The 13,246-nt window shown below is 39.2% G+C and overlaps 1 long non-coding RNA gene across 1 annotated transcript in view; it reads left to right on the top strand.

The window, feature by feature from the left end:
• Positions 1-1,457, top strand: part of LOC110394592 — a 2,437-nt gene extending 980 nt beyond the window's left edge. Inside the window, exon 2 of the long non-coding RNA XR_002435726.1 lies at positions 1,307-1,457. This is a non-coding gene — a long non-coding RNA (uncharacterized LOC110394592). The remainder of the gene's footprint in view (positions 1-1,306) is intronic.

A 13,246-nucleotide genomic window follows, 5' to 3' on the forward strand; every position in this document is an offset into this window, starting at 1 on the left:
TTTCTTTCTTTCTTTCTTTCTTTCTTTCTTTCTTTCTTTCTTTCTTTCTTTCTTTCTTTCTTTCTTTCTTTCTTTCTTTCTTTCTTTCTTTCCTTTTTTTCTTTCTTTCCTTTTTTTTGTAATGAAGACCAATTTATAAAGACATCCTTTGGAAAACACCACTCTTAGGTCAAGTCAGTGTTCTGCAGACCTCCTGCCAACATGATGTCAGTTCATGGCCAGCCATGGCCTTTGTTCTATATGTTTTTCTCTCACTTTCCATATCACTATTGAATCAAATTGTCCTTTAACTTCCTTCTAGAGCAATCCCCCAGCTCTGCTCGTCTAGTGGAACACCATGCCATCCTTGCCTTCTTACTCAGCTGCAGACAAGTTTATGATACCTGCCTGCTGTCAGTAATGCTATTTATATATGAAGGTGCTCTGAATTAGCTTCTGCCAGTAATAGCTGCAAGAGAATAATATGCTCAGGAGGAGCGATATCTCTACAAGCAGTTGCCAGCAAAATGTGGCAAGTGGAGAAGGTTATTGGTGCTTCATACTCCTTTCTTCACTGCGCTTTATTCCTCTCTCAGGCAGAGCATCTGTATTAGTTGTAGTTCTGCGACAAATATGAATGGCAGAGATGCACACTGGTTGGCCTATTGACCTCCCTTCATGTATCTCAGTTATTCTTCCCCCAAACGCTTCAGTAGTAGCAGACTTGAAACTCCTCCCACTTTCTATTCAAGTTCTGATTTGTGCGCAGTATCAGAACCCTGTTAGGTTTCTCACTAGATGTGGCAAAGAGAATGACAGCATGTGTCATTTATGGCAGTGTCATCTTACACCCTGATGCTGAACGAGCTTTGCCTCTTCCTCCTTCTGTGGGACACATTAGATGTGGGCTCACACAGATCTGAGGAGGAACTTATAGATGCTGCAGCAATTCCATTTGACCCAAAGTGTGCCTCCTGACCTTCTGCATGACCTCATCTGCTATGGGAATGTCTGCTTCAGACTTCACATTGGCTCTGATTTAGCAGCAGATGTCAGTGATAGAGATAAGTCACTAAGGTGTTTCTCTTTTTCTGGGACAGTATAGATTCCTAGTTTTAATATGAGCTTTGGTGCAACAGAAGTCACCTAACTTTCTAAGAGCTCTGAGGACTTTTGGAGAGTAAGGTTTATCCGGTACTCTATAAAATAAATAATCTGTATCAATAAAGATTTGAATTTTTTTACATAAAAAGTAACCTATATTCTACCTCCTGGCTGAGAGTGAGAACGAATGGAGCAACAAATCAGAAGTTCATTCTTGTTCCAGGTAAGAAGCTGGCTGTACAACAAACTCCTGGAGACCAGGCTGAGATGTTGCAGCAGACTTCCTCTTTGCAGTGGTTAAGGAACAGCAGAGAATTGAGAAATGGAGAGAAAAATTATCTCTAGAGTGATAAGAATGAAGATTATTCTGTTAAGCAAGAGGCAATTATTTTCTATAAGATGCTACACCAAGAAAATCAACTGCATACCCTGCACATTCGCAGCATAGATTTATTTCCTCAAACACAGAGAATCACAAGGAGAAAAGTAGCTGTGATTTATTCTCTCTCCTCTGACTTGTGCTCCTCCAATTCATCAAGACGAAGTAGGTAAACATTTTGAATGCAGAAAACATTTATTTTTACAAATGGCTTCACAAGTAATCTAGCTGCTGCAGTGGGGTCAGTCATGTAGTAAATGACTGCCAAAAACTTGTTTAAATGGTGGGAGTGTGGGGCAGAGTAGAGGATCTAGGAAATAACTTTGTTTTGCTTTATTTAAAGCATCTCAGAAGCTGGCTACATGAAATACCTGGTTTTGTGAGTCATATAAGAAACACATTGCCATACGCTTGGATGCAACCTGCAAAGAAATATTTGAAATCCTGCAGCTATTCCAGCCCTCTTTAGCTGAACATACTCTCACAGTTATAGTATTTTAGCTTAAGGGGGAACAGTGAACAGTGTTAACTGATTCTCACATATCAGTATAGCAAGCTTTGATCTGACCAATTCAGTGGTTGAAAAGTCAATGGAGATTTGTAATCAACATTACTTGAGGACTTACTCCATATTTCCTTTTAATTTTTTTTTTTAAGGCAATTTTGCCTAAGCCTTTCTGCTTTTACTTTCTTACTTTCCAATGTGCAGAGTTACAAAAAGAGAATAAACAGCCCAGCAGCCCTCAGAGAGCTCAGACCAGTCCTGCAGGCTGGGTGTGTCTGTCACTTGTCTGTTACTCCTCAGTGCAGTAGTCCCACGACACACCTGCAGTGAAAGTGCTGGAGCTCTCCAACACATCAGACATTTCAAGGGGTTGGGCTGAGTTTGTTCAGTTGTATCTGGATTTTTTTTTAACAGGTGGTCTTATTATTCCCACTATTTTTTATTTTCTATTAGTTGGGTTTTTTTTTTAAAGGAGAGAATTCTACAGAATGAAAATAATCATGCTGGGATTTAACTACAAACACTGCACAATTTAAAGCTAGAAATAATATTAAGAGATGTTGACAATCACATTATTTCTGAAAGTCAGAGAGGACGGCAGTCAGAGAGCAGCTGTGGTCACCCTGCTGCTCCCAGAGCTGAGGCTGCTTCTGGCCATGTCTGCTCATTGCTGCCCTTCACTTCCTCCATGAAGGTCCCTCCAAATGTTGTGACAGAACTGCACGGATAGCCAACAGCAAAACAGCTGATGTGCAGCTAGGGAAGGAAACAGAACTGGGTATGAAAGGACAAAATCAACCTTTCTGCAACAGTCATGGTAGCAAAAAACATACAAAGATTTAAGAAAGCCTGTTTTTTTTTTTCTTCTTTCTCTCTTCATCTGTCAGTGGTTTATTTCTTTTCAGTTTCTTTCCTTTGCTATTTTTCCCTAATCTTTCTTTTTTTTAACTTTTCACTGCCACAGTTAGATTCACTGAAGAGTGAATTTGCTTTATACAACAACATTAAGGGCAGCAATTTCTTTTCATTACCTCCTTCTTCCCCTCCTCCCCCTCACCATTGCTGTAATGACTTGTCCTAATTAAGTTTGATCAAATTCTTTATTATGTTCTCAGATTTTCTGTGGCCTGATCATTTCACCTGCAAATTATAATTGCAGGTTTGGTGCCCATGCAGACTGATCATTATAATTGGTACCTGCTAACTCCCTTCTAGTTTTCATTATAGCTTTACAATTAAGGAAGTTCGGACAGTTCCATTTTAGGAATAAACAGGATGCACTGTTCTAAAAGAAGAACCACGATTCTCTTCAAGCTTGTATTTCTTTCATAGAATGTCTTTAACTTTTAAAAAGAGCGATATGTGAATGACTGTGGTAAGAATTAGACCACAGTCTCAAACCAATACATGTGAGCATATAGAAACTGGACCAAAAATCAAACCAGTGTTCTTGGAGCCAAAATTTGAGCTGAAAATTTGACCAAGAATACTTCCAAGAGGCACTGTTACAGCAATAATTGTGACCCTCTGCAGTGAAGAGACGACTGACAGATGTTCTAGGCCTCTGTGGCCCCTGCAGGAACTGAACTTCCTTGCAGCTTTCCATACAGTGAAGAGAGTGGTTTGAGACCTGAGCTGGTGATTCAGCTCAGGCTGGATATCAGGAACAGTTTCTTCACCAGAGGCTGGTGGGCATGGAACAGGCTCTCAGGGCAGTGGGCACAGCCCTGAACTGATGGAGTTCCTTCCAAAAGCATTTGAACAATGTTCTCAAACATAGGGTTTGATTTTTGAGTGTTCCTGTGTGGAGACAGGAGTTGGACTCAATGATCCTCATGGATCCCTTCCAACTTGGGATAGTCTATGATTCAGTAGGAAAGTCCCTCAAGGCAGGGAAGATTCAAACCCAATTGGTCTGAGCTTGCTCTGAGAAGGGGAGGATGAGTGGGAAGATGAAAGAAAGCTCTGGAAAAGGCTCTACAAGGCTCAAAAAGAGACAAAATGGGCTCCACTGCAAGGCCCCTTAACAGGTGCCACTAAAAGCTGCCACTCTTTTTTGCTGCAGCAGAAAGTTTCAAACAGGAAAAATATATCTAGTATTTTTCACAGAACTTGCTTAAAGTTTTAATTAGTGAGCAGCAGCGTTGTTTTCTTTTTCTTTCATTCATTCTGAACTCTGGTAAAATGATGGAAGCAAAGTTACTCAGCTAGAAAATTATTTGGAGCTGAGATATTTTTAATTACAAGCACTCCACCAAAGCTGCATAAAAATAGAACAACACTCTCATCTGCCATAGATGGTGGAAGTTAACACAAATTGGCACTGCTCTATTACCACTTAATAGCCTGTATAACCAAGACTTGAGGAGGTAATTTACAACATTTATTATTACTTGATTGCTGGTAGCATCTCTTGTGTATTTACCATTTCATTCCCAATAGCGCGTAAAAACCTTCTGTGAAGTTTTACATTTATTGACTTAGTGTCTGTACCTATAGTCCTCTATTGACTATACTGATTAGGCTTTAGTTAGTAGATATTTTGCTCTTAATGTATGTGTTCAGGGAGCTCATATGAAATGCAGGTCTGTCAGTGGCACTAAGAGCAGCAAAGGCCTCCAACAGCCCTCACCAGCACATCATTTCCACCAGCAGGACTCTCTTAGCCCTGTACAGACTTGATTTGTTCAGGGCTTTTCCTATGCAGCCATTGAGAAAGGGAACTTATTCTAGTGGTGAAACAATTCTTGGCACTAGCTATGTCCTACAACCATTTTGTGCAGTGTATCCCGAGGCTGGCACAGCTTTCTCAGTGCAGACACTGCAGGAACGTTCTGCTGCTCGTCCAGCAGAGTCCAGCAAAGCAGTACTATTTTCTCCTTTCCACATTGCCTTTTCTCTCCAGCTGTTCTCCCTTCCAGGGCAGTTTACCAGTTTTTCTTTCCATTTGTTTCTTATTTTGCTCATTTCTCTTTGCTGATGATGGTCAGCAGTACACTATTCTCCCTCCTTCCACACTTCAGCCTTCTTCCTCCCTGTCTCCCAGTAATATTTACAAGCATCTGGGGGCTGGAAGTCTACTCAGTGTTTACACAACTTATCGCACTTGTGACCAGTAGGGAGTGGTGCCAGACTATTGTGCATAACACATGTAGTCATCCTAAGCTATTTGCAGGTCCAGAATTCCCACTTTCACTGTTTATTCAAAAGCATTCAGCTAGAAAGTGTCTCTGATTGTTGTCACCTTTACACTAAAAAATCACCCCAAGTGAGCAAACTGTTTCCTCTGGTGAGTACTCTGCTGTAATGCAATAGAGAATGTCACATTTCAGAGTATGTCTGGGTGCCTTTAAAGCTGTAATTGTACAGCTGCTGCAAAGACTTTCATGGATAATGGCTCTAAAATAACAGAAGTCAGAGAGTGGGGTGTGAGGTCTGCTCAGAAATTTACTTCAGTTGTTTGCAGATGCTGGGATTCTGGGGAGGAGGCTTCCCACTAGCATCAGCAGAGTGATAGAAGTTCCCCGTGCAGCAGAGGGAAGGGACGTTCATTGCTGGGGCCAGATGGAAGGCAGGCATTGGCAGACTGGAGACATGGGCAGAGAAAGCCCAGCCACCAGAGGAGGAGATGACGCTGGCCTTGTCAAGGTCCGTGAGGGGCCACGTAGCCCCACTGGCCCATGGTGGAAATGGGTGGCCAATTTAGTCTCATGGTGAACATCCAGAATGGATCTATATCCTAAACAGAACAAAGTTGTTTAATTCAAAAAGGAAATAAAATTTAATGAAGCAAGTCTTGTGCCAATAAATGGTAAATTATAGCTGAAAAGGCTTGATACATACTCATCTAGCATATAGTTTCCTTCAGGAAGTAGGCTGCTAGGTCATAGAGTTTGGTTTACTGATTGTATTGACACTGGCTTACTCAACTAATTAAAATCCTCATTAGTGATCTTAACTGAAAAGCTGCTATTTTCAGGTCAAGTTTCTGCTGGCATTCATTTGTACGATCCTGGGGTTAAAGCACAGGGGTTCAGCAGCAGAAAATAGCTCTTCCCAGCTACCTCACCGTCTCCTGGTGTGTCCTTGACAAGTTTAATCTCTTTGACTTTCTTTGCCAGGCTGTAATGTGAAGACAAGAACTTCCTACTTGTTAGATGCACAGAGGCTAATTTCCTAGTATTTGAAAAATAAGGTGACGAAGAAAACGGATTTAGTATCACTTATTCGAATACTGACAGTTTGTGAGAACAAATAGGTGAACTGGGCAAGTACCAGAAGACTTTATTGCAACAGTTTTGAAGCTGTATATACACAAGTCATAGAAGAGCTTTATAACTGAGTGGCTGGCATACCTACCAGTAATACCGTTGTGTGGAACACAGGCTTGATTAAGAAAGGAGAGTGGAGGACTTGCACGCAGAGGTGTGTATGTCTGCACATGAATACTGCCACAAGTCAAGTACTGAGTCACCAGCTTCCCCTAAAGCATACTGATAAGGTTTTACTTGGCTTTCTGTGTCTTTAAACACCTTAACACAGCAGTGTTCTTTAGACGATCAGTTTGCAGTACTGTGCCTTGGCACCGCACTTCAGGATTTCTGCTTTTAAAGATATTTTTCCAAGCCATGTATACTAAATAGGACTGTTAATATTCGCGCTGGCTGAAAAAAGATGAATCTGCATTAAATAAGCTGAATGTACTTACACAAAAAGTGCATTCATGTACAAACAAAAATTGGTACATTAGTATTTATGCAACTTTCTCCCTATTACATTATGAACAAAGTTCAAATTGAGTCTACAAACTTCGGATAGTTTTGTTTCCATAGCGAAACCCTTACCCTGTTATGTTGACACCAAGGATGTTTTGCAGTTTGTTTGCCCCATATTCAATCCATATTTGAAAGTATGAAGTCCACATCTGCAGACATGAAAAACAATATAATGAAGAAATTTTTCTTGCAATTCTATGTCATCTCTTTAAACACTGCTGATTAATATTTCATTTTCTAATTAAGCATTATTACTAATTTCCCCTTTTAATAAAGGGAGAATACTAGCGTAAATCGCAATACTATAAATAGCCTTTTGCTTATGTTTTAGTAGAGAAGACCTGCCCAGATAACAACAAAATGATGTGTTCTATTTTTTAAAAACATGGAACAGGAACTCTTTTATAAATTTCAATTTCAAACACTTTATAATCCTATATGGGTCTATAGGAATTAAACTTTTATATATATATATATATATATCTTAGATAGCACAAGAATACTCAGGCATACTCAGAAACATGATTTCCAGAGCCCAAAGAAAAATAGCAATCAGGAAGAGGGAAAAAAAAAAAAAGTAAGTGAATAGAATATGTAACTTTTCACTAAGCTATATTCCACTGTCTCCTACATGAGATGTGGCTATGCCATACAGTTGCACATAGTCTGGGATATCTGGAGGGGCTGGGATCTGGCAGTGCCTGAGCAGTCTTCCATGGCAGGAGCCCAGCGCCCAAACTCTATGGTCTAAGAGGAGTGAGAGGACCATCAAGGCGTCTGGCACTGCTGGAACCTGGGAGGCCTCTGCAGTTATAAACTATAAGCTGCTTGTTTCCAGAGACAGCCTTGTCTTCCAAAGAGCACTATGAGTGAATGCTATGTTATATGTTAGGTTAAATATATGTCATTATCTTTACGGATCATTTTCAACAAAGTATGTCTCCACCTGGAAAGAAGGAAAAAACACTGGGCTGAACCAGATGGAAAACACAGAAAGTGCTATGGGAATCTTTGTCATGACACAAGATGTAATTTGGAGAAATAAAGAAACTAAAACACAAAAAACAACAACAATAACTTCTATTCAGAGGAGTCAGTATTCTGAAATGAGACTCTACAGTACAGCTCACAATAGTAACAGAAATGCTGAACAATTCAACACTGGTGATCTCATTTTAAAGATGGACAAAATGAGAAAATAAAGTTAATGACTTTTGAAGTTTCACCAGGAGTTACCACCCAGGGCAGTAATGGAGGGTCCACAACTTTCATTTTCCAGCCAGACCATTAGACTGCAAGGGGAGCAATGAGCTGGCAAGTAATGCTGCACAATGAATAGAGTACATAGAACTGGTGTGAAATATCCTGTACCACAATGGAGCACAACAGACAAATTCAATATGCAAAGCAAGGAATATGTAAGAGCTATAAAGGCTAGCTAAGCGATCTCTCCAAAGATTGCCGTCAACATCAGCGATTCCACGACTCTGTGTGCACAACCAGGACTGTGCATCTTCTATTCTATGGGATTGTTCACAAAAACTACCAAAAACATGTAAAGTATTTTCTGCCACGCATTGATTGTTATCATGTCAAATGAATTAAATGACATTCTCTGTAGTACAGTAAGCAACTCAAAGGAGAAAGCTCACATAAAAAAAAAAAACAACCAACCTACATGAGTATTGTGTTATTTAAATAAATCTTTCATAGTTTAATGCAAGTGTTGTTAGAATTACTAATACTTAGGTTACAAGCATCAAAAAGGTAGAACAACTATCTTTACTATGTGCTGAGTGAAACTCTCAAGACTTCCCTCTTGTGGAGAATTTCATTGTGTAAGGGCAGAAGACACATCTGGAGATTTGAAGAATGAGAATTTGATGGAAAAGTTTTGGCTGAAACAGCAAGCAACACCATGGGACAGCTTTATGTTAAACCGAAGAGGACTGGGTTATCATTCATTACCCAAAGAGGTATGGCACTTCTTGGAAAAAGCCAAAGTACTATACACAGTTCTCTGGTTATTTAGACACAGCAAACAGGATAGTGTGGGCTGTTAACACAAACAGCATTCGCATAATGTTTCAGCATTGCCTGTAGTCACCTAGAATGACCATAAGTAACAAGTGAAAAAGATCAAGATGTAGATGAGGTTAACCAGTGCTGACAATGACCATACACTCATCATCATGTGAAGATCATACCTAAACAGAAAGTTTAGGGAGTAGGTTAAATGCAACAGTATTAGCAAATCCTCCCCCACACAGTGATTCAATCAGTTGCATAAATGTCATTTCAACTATAGTGCTATCAACATACTTGACACAAAAGAGCTAATGTCAGCATCATTTATCCTCCTTTTTTGCCATTAGGATCTGTTTTTTAAAAGGCAAGTTTTGTTAGGACTTATTAATACATAAAAGAAGAAAAACAACACATACTGTTGGGTACATGTGATGTTGAAACAGCACAGTGGTAGCAGAACATCATCAAGCTCTTACACATCCTTCTTATTTGCAGTTCCATATACTGGAAATTACATACAGGCAATTGTTGAAAGATTTATTAGAAGAGCCCTATTTTGAAATACTGCTCTCCAGAACCACCCTTCTGATTACACAGGACCCAATCTCACTAACTCATTATGAAAAGCAAGGTGCCTGTGGGCAAAACAAACTAAACATATTTAGGCCCTTTCTGAATACAGAATGTAACCAACATCTCTCAGCTACCAGCACAATAAATACCCCATTGATGCTGAACAATCAGCAGCCCTCAATCTGTACTTCTGGGATATAACACATTTCATCAACTGAATCAAGTGCTCTCAGGGCAACTATGAAGGTGAAATGAAGCAACTACTGTGCACCAGAAAGAAGTAGTACCTAAAAGCTGCAAAGGACAGACGCACCCAGTTATCAAGGAGGGAACATTTCTTAGAAAATAATCACTGTATTTTATTTTGGATGTTTATTTTGGATGCTCCTCAAGGAATCCTACATTTCTTTCCAAAGAAAAAATGGGTGCTTTCACAAACTTCCTGGATAGTAAACACCATGAACTCAGAGACAGTGATTTTGTTAGATTAAAACCTCCTTTCCTCTCCTGATGTCTTTAATCCTTGGTCTCCTCTTCCTTTTTCTGTATCTTCCTCTCTCTTTTCTTCAAAGGCATCAGCTACTTCTTCTTAGAGATGATCTGAGGCACAACTAACATACCAGAAGACAATGATCTCAACTTCTGCATAGCTTTGAAGGCTGCTGCTTCAAGTTTCAGACCTGAGAAAGGACTCACGTGCAGAAAAACTTGTCTAATTTTCCCAGTCGTACAAGCTTGTCTAATAAAACATACTTGCTCCACCAGCAAACTGTCTTGACTATGTCTTTAGGCTGTCATAACAACAACAGCACCATCTTCATTCTTAACATGACATAGTCAACCAGTAGATACATTTTGTCCTTCCATAAGTGGTGCACAGAGCAAAAATAAACCAGCATTTGTGGTTTCAAAAGACATATACGAACAATTGAATTAAAAATTAAATTCGGAGTAAGGCAAGCACAGAGAAATACATTCAACTAATAGCACCTAAATGGCAAATAAACTTTTGAATTAAACTGGAATTCTTTGCGGAATATTCCTTATAACGTTGAATTAAATTGAATACTACACTTGACCAAACATAGAAGACATAAGGCTGAATACTTTTGCTTCCAGGTTTCTTTTTATTTCTGTTTTTTAAGGTTGGCATCTGTCAGGGATAACTTTTTGAGGAGAAACAGAAGAGAGAGAAAACCCTGTAGAAGGAGATCATTTGCCAAACAAAGACAAGGGAGAATACAAGCATGGAATGAAAAAGGACATAAGGAAAACAAGGCTACCAAGAGAGGCAGCCTGTTGGGACTGCTGGAATAAGTACACAGTGGGGGAAGGGAGAAGGAAGGAAATAAAAGGCATGCCAGTATTTTGGCTACCTGTACAGAAAACGAGCAACTCTTAGAAACCTGATGTAGATCGAAAGGATCTGGTGAAGGAGAGGGAAGGGAATGCCTCATGGCTTGGTCAGTGAAAGAGAAAAATGACATCTGTGTCAGGATTGTAACGTCCATTCAAAATCATATAACAAAAAGAATTAGAAGTAATAATCTTATTAATGATGTGTCAGGGACATAAATTTTTAGCCACTGGTTTTTAACCACTGTTTTCACATACCTTCTGTTACAAAATTTCATCTCAGGCTTCAACAGATGTTAAAGACCTCAATTGCTTCTGAACCAGATGACTGTTTAACATTTGCAGATTAGTTTATTTTGTTATAAGTCTAATCTGCTAAAGGTGAAGGAGACACTACCATTTCAAACGTCTTTCATTGACTGTTGTATTGTTTTTAATGAGTCATGGAGAACCATTCCTCAAGTTTCTGTTTCCTTGAATAAGCTCCCTATTTTAAGAGGCATATCAGGGATGATTTGCACACATATTTTCAAATATTTGTTTAGATCCATCAGTGTTTTATCCACACATTCACTTTTCACCCTGCTTTAAAGGACAGTTATAAGAAGCAGACATCTGAATTCCAGCATGAGGGCATGTCTACCAAGCATCGTCTTCTGCACAGGTGCAGTCATATTCAGCACTGAAGACAGGAGCAATTTCACAGAGCTGACTGTTATAAGAAAGGGATTAGTCTAAAGGATCAACAATGATTGTTTCAGTGCTACACTACACAAAGGCAGGGAGCTTAAAATAAAAGCTTTGAAATACATGCTATATTTGAAAGACTATTTCATTCTCTTTTTCAGAGTATTCGAGACACCAGTTCTGAGCTCCCCAAAAAACAATTTAAATGTTAACAAGGTCAGATACCCACTCCTGAGAGGGAAAGACTCCTTGACTAGAATGGTAACTGCCACAAGTTGAAGAAGGAACCAAACATTGAACAATATGGAGATATGGCTCTTGGTGGAGCCTACAGGAGTGGCACATGCAGTATTAGCTCAGAAGTGGGGAGCTGGAAATGATCATAGGCTGATGGCTCTTAGCTGAAAGGAATGCTCTATCAGATAAGATAAACTTCTCTCAAATCTTTAATATTTATAATGTTACCACCACCTTTTTCTTTCCTCTCTCCAGTTTCCAAACCACCTACAAACAATTCAAATGCCTACTTCACCCAAAAACCATATACTGAGAGTCTCCCAGAACCTAAACTTTGTGGATTTAAAACTTTTAAGTATGGTTGTTAGCATAAAATTATGAACTTTAGCCATCATCTTGCTTCATGTAGCATAAGCAACCTCTATGGCTACAGAGCCTGCATTTTATTCTTCCATGAATAATCATTGGAAAGGGCCTGTTGAACTCTATGCAGGTACAGCCATTCTTTCTGTGCCTATTAGTAATTCTCACATGTTCCCACAGAGTACTGAGCTAACTACATCAGTGGGTTCATAAAAACCTCTCAGCATGTTCTCAAGAGGATCAACAATTTCTAAAGACACTAGCATGTCACAGAAAAAAAAAAACTGATTTCTCAAAATAACTGCTATTTCTTGCTTTGCTGACTGTTTCTCTACTAATATATATTTTGTGGATTTCAGATTTCAGACATTAATAAACAGCTTTAATGAGACTTTTTTTTGAATGATGTACAATGTGAATATACAGAACCTTACATCATTTACACATCAGTCTCAAAACCACACTATGCTACAAGAAAGCTGCAGAAGTGCCCTGTTACAGGGGAGTTGGACTAGATGACCTTTCAGGGTCCCTTTCAACTCAAACATTTCTGTGATACTATGATTCCATGATTCTAAAGTATTTAAAAAAACACAGTCACTGACTGTGTGGTATCCTCAGATGTTCCTGAGCAAAAGAGCAAAAAAGAAGTCATGTGCCTCTGAAAACTCCACCCGAAATATCTTCATTTTTAACAGTGAACAACTCGAGTGCTGTACATTTCTGAATCTTCCAACGAAACTCAAGAAATCTCATCTCTTATGCTTCCTTAAACTTTAGAATGCATGAAAAAAGAATCTGTATTGCCATGAAAATATATCAAAATATCTTCTCTAAAGGCAGGTTCCTGCTTTAAACTTCAACTGAATTGGTTTCAGATTAGAAGGTTCCTTTTGGTAGTCCTTACTGGTGTCCCTTGGTGGCATGTGGTGGACAAAACTACCACAGACTTCAGCAGGACCTCTGCTGGCCTAAGGAATCCAGCATCAAATCAGACAGGTAGAAGTTATGACCTTATTTCACTGTCTTTACGAAGGCAGAAAAGTCAGACTCACTTTGTTGAGTTGTTGTGCTTGTTGTTGTTGTTTTTAATTATGTCTAGCCAATTCATTGACCGGTGGCACTAGTCTGTGGCCTCTGGAAAACACAGGCTTCTTTTTTGTAAGAATTCATGTTGGATTTTCTGCTCATGTTTTTCATTCTCTGTTCACGTAATCATCTTAACAAATTATTTGGATAACAGCTTTCCTTCTCAAGAAT

The sequence above is a fragment of the Numida meleagris genome, chromosome 2, assembly GCF_002078875.1.
Source record: "Numida meleagris isolate 19003 breed g44 Domestic line chromosome 2, NumMel1.0, whole genome shotgun sequence".
Taxonomy (NCBI): Eukaryota; Metazoa; Chordata; class Aves; order Galliformes; family Numididae; genus Numida; species Numida meleagris.